We start from the raw sequence: 5,000 nt of genomic DNA on the forward strand, positions 1-5,000 counted from the left end.
AGTTTTTTAAGAAAAAAAACATGGCATTTTACATGATTAAAGTCAAATATGTTGTTAAAATATTTTTTTTTTAACAAAACAAAAACAAAATATTGTGAGAAAAAAATTATTTTACAAAAAATGTGTAGAAATATATTTTAGGAAAAAAATCTTTTAAAAGAAAGGTTTTAATTTTCCCAAGAAACAAATATGCCATTATACAGGATTAAAGTCAAATATGTTGTTAAATTATTTTTTTAAAAACAAAACAAAACACAATATTGTGAGAAAAAAGTAATTTTACAAAAAATGTGTAGAAATATATTTTAGGAAAAAATCTTTAAAAGAAAGGTTTTAGTTTTTAAGAAAAAAACATGGCATTTTACATGATTAAAGTCAAATATGTTGTTAAATATTTTTTTTAAACAAAACAAAAACAAAATATTGTGAGAAAAAACGTATTTTACAAAAAATGTGTAGAAATATATTTTAGGAGAAAAATCTTTTAAAAGAAAGGTTTTAATTTTCCCAAGAAACAAATATGCCATTATACAGGATTAAAGTCAAATATGTTGTTTAAAAAAAAATTTAAAAACAAAAGTAAACACAATATTGTGAGCAAAAAGTTATTTTACAAAAAATGTGTAGAAATATATTTTGGGAAAAAATCTTTTAAAAGAAAGGTTTTAGTTTTTTAAGAAAAAAACATGGCATTTTACATGATTAAAGTCAAATATGTTGTTAAAAAAAATGTTTTAAACAAAACAAAAACACAATATTGTGAGAAAAAAATTATTTTACAAAAAATGTGTAGAAATATATTTTAGGAAAAATATTTAAAAGAAAGGTTTTAGTTTTCCCAAGAAACAAATATGCCATTATACAGGATTAAAGTCAAATATGTTGTTAAATTATTTTTTTTTTAAAACAAAAGAAAACACAATATCGTGAGCAAAAAGTTATTTTACAAAAAATGTGTAGAAATATATTTTAGGAAAAAATCTTTTAAAAGAAAGGTTTTAGTTTTTTAAGAAAAAAACATGGCATTTTACATGATTAAAGTCAAATATGTTGTTAAAAAAAATTTTTTAAACAAAACAAAAACAAAATATTGTGAGAAAAAAAATATTTTACAAAAAATGTGTAGAAATATATTTTAGGAAAAAAATCTTTTAAAAGAAAGGTTTTAATTTTCCCAAGAAACAAATATGCCATTATACAGGATTAAAGTCAAATATGTTGTTAAATAATTTTTTTTAAAAACAAAAGAAAACACAATATCGTGAGCAAAAAGTTATTTTACAAAAAATGTGTAGAAATATATTTTAGGAAAAAATCTTTTAAAAGAAAGGTTTTAGTTTTTTAAGAAAAAAACATGGCATTTTACATGATTAAAGTCAAATATGTTGTTAAAATATTTTTTTTAAAACAAAACAAAAACACAATATTGTGAGAAAAAAATTATTTTACAAAAAATGTGTAGAAATATATTTTAGGAAAAAATATTTTAAAAGAAAGGTTTTAGTTTTTTTAAGAAAAAACATGCCATTTTACATGATTAAAGTCAAATGTATTGTGAAAAAGTTTTTTAAAAAACGAAACAAAACCACAATATAGTGGGAAAAAAGTTATTTTGCAAGAATTGTGTAGAAATATTTTAAGAAAAACGTTTTAAAGAAAAAAAGTATGCCATTATACAGGATTAAAGTAAAATATATTGTGAAAAAATATTAATTTTTTTAGAAAAAAATTAGCAATTTTGTCAGATAAGGTTTTTATACATTAATTTTTACAAATATCCAATGTACTGCCTAAGATTGCAGCTGAGATAGGCTCCAGCACCCCCCGCAACCCCGAAAGGGATAAGCGGTAGGAAATGGATGGATGGATGGATGGAATTTGATGCCTGCAACATGTTTCAAAAAAGCTGGCACAAGTGGCAAAAAAAGACTGAGAACGTTGAGGAATGCTCATCAAAACAATTATTTGGAACATCCCACAGGTGAACAGGCTAATTGGGAACAGGTGGGTGCCATGATTGGGTATTGTGGAGGAGGGCGTGGTCGGTGTGCCTCCTGCAGGAATGGGGTGTGTATGGCCGGCCTCGAAGCCAGCGACAGGTGAGTGGATTGCCCAGCTGGGGCTGGTTATCTAATCACCTGTCGCCTTTATTAGCAGCAGCCGGACCGAGACACGAGTTGTTGGAGTTGGAGTGGGAGCAGAGAGACACACAATATTTTTTGTCGTGTTTTTATCGTAAACTTTCCTTAAGGCGGTGCGATATTTCCATGCTTTGTTAGTGACATCATTTATTAGAATTTCCCTTCAACTAAAAAATGTGTTTCACTTTAACACTATAAAAAAACACACAAATAATAAGTAAGATGAATAAAATGCATTAATGGATATAAAAAGTATAAATAAAATTACAATAAAAATGAGGCTATAATAAAAATGGGTATAAAATTATATTACCATACCTGGTGTGTGTACGCTTAAACTACTACCCTTTAGAATAATTATATTTGAAAAGTGAATCAAAATAATAATAATAATAATAATTAATAAAATAAAAAATAAATACAATTTAAAAAAAATTATATATTTTTTAAATATACATTTATTTATATCTTTCTATGTGTAAAAATAAATATATGTTTTATGTTTTTAAAAAAAGTTAATGCAAGTTTCCTTTAATTCTGACTCATTTTTTACTCCAGTTGCCAGTCGAGTGTCTTGCATGTGCAGAGTGGGCAGTTGCTGACGCTAAATTTGCATGTGCATAAAAAACGGCTCCCAGACAAACGGCTCAAAACTGGGAATCAAAAGACTCCATTCGTTCACAATATTAATAATAATAATAATAATAAGAAGAAGAATTCCAAATAAGAACAAAGTGTTTTTGACACCCCATATATATTTATATATATATATATATATATATATATATATATATATATATATATATATATATATATATATATATATATATATATATATATATATATATATATATATATATATATATATTTATTTATTTATATTTATATATATATATATATATATATATATATATATATATATATATATATATATATATATATATATATATATATATATATATTTATTTATTTATATTTATATATATATATATATATATATATATATATATATATATATATATATTTATATATATATATATATATATTGTATATATATATATATATATATATATATATATATATATATACACATATGTATATACTGTGTGTATATATATATATATATATATATACACATATATATATATACATATATATATATACATATATATATACATACATATATATATATATATGTATACATATATATATATACATATATATATATTTGTATTTATATATATATATTTATATTTTTATATATATATTAAAAAATATATATATATATATTTGTATATATATATATATATATATATATATATATATATATATATATATATATATATATATATATATATATATATATATATATATATATGTATATTTGTATTTATATACTGTATGTATGTACTTTTCTTTTTTTTCTTTCTGGTTTCGATTAAACTTTCGATTCTGCAACAATTACGATCTTTATCGGTTCTTGTATTGATTCTTGTATGGAAAAAAAGATAACAAAAAGGTGGTTTAGCATCAATTTTGTTTAGTTTAGAGCTAACATGACCTTGCAAAGCCTACAGTGAGGTGTTAAAGGCACATAGCATAGAAAAACTCTTTTGAAAATAAATAAATAACAAATTCTGTAGAATTTAACAAAATAAAACATGTGGAAATTACACAAAAATTGCAACATTTTGGAACATTTTAAAACTTTTAAGAGTCCTTGTCATCTGCCGTGCAGTATACCATGCAAAGGTTTCTTTAGAATACAAGGTGGATCATAACATGCAACATGAGATATTTCAAACATGTTGATATCATTTTGATGATTATGGCTTGCAGTTTATAAAAACCTTAAATTGAAAATCTCAGAAAATGTAGTGTTTAAAAAAAAACAAAAACTGCAAGCCATGATCATCAAAGTTGTATTAAATAAAGGCTCGACATATCTCACTTTGCATTTAATAAGTTTATGTAACTTATTAGTTTCACATTGAAGTTGAACTGCTGACATAAATGAACATTATACAACGTTCTCATTCTATGAGCTCCATTTTTATAATGTGAGTGAAAACGTTGAGGGAAGAACATACTACTTTTCTCTGACTATATACAACTGAATATTCACCTACCGTCATCGGCGGTATTAGTACCTGTTGTATTTACGGAAGGTCTGCTGCCTGGATGAGATCAGCCAGGTCCAAAAACGCTATATATATATATATATATATATATATATATATATATATATATATATATATATATATATAATATAAATATATATATGTATATATATATATATATATATGGGCCGCTCTCAGTGATTTCCAGCGTGGAACTGTCATAGGATGCCACCTGTGCAACAAATCCAGTTGTGAAATTTCCTCGCTCCTAATATTCCAAAGTCAACTTTATTATAAGAAAAGTGAAGAGTTTTGGGAACAACAGCAACTCAGCCACCAAGTGGTAGGCCAGGTAAACTGACAGAGAGGGGTCAGCGGATAGTGCAAAGACTTTCTGCACAGTCAGTTGCTACAGAGCTCCAAACATCATGTGACCTTCCAATTAGCCACGTACAGTACGCAGAGAGCTTCATGGAATGGGTTTCCATGGCCGAGCAGCCGCATCTAAGCCATACATCACCAAGTCCAATGCAAAAGTGTGGGATGCAGTGGTGTAAAGCACGTCGCCACTGGACTCTAGAGCCGTGGAGACACCTTCGGGGCGGTATAGCTCGGCTGGTAGAGTGGCCGTGCCAGCAACTTGAGGGGTTCCAGGTTCGATTCCCGCTTCCGCCATCCTAGTCACTGCCGTTGTGTCCTTGGGCAAGATACTTACCCACCTGCTCCCAGTGCCAACCCA

The sequence above is a fragment of the Entelurus aequoreus genome, linkage group LG19 (assembly GCF_033978785.1).
Source record: "Entelurus aequoreus isolate RoL-2023_Sb linkage group LG19, RoL_Eaeq_v1.1, whole genome shotgun sequence".
Lineage (NCBI taxonomy): Eukaryota > Metazoa > Chordata > Actinopteri > Syngnathiformes > Syngnathidae > Entelurus > Entelurus aequoreus.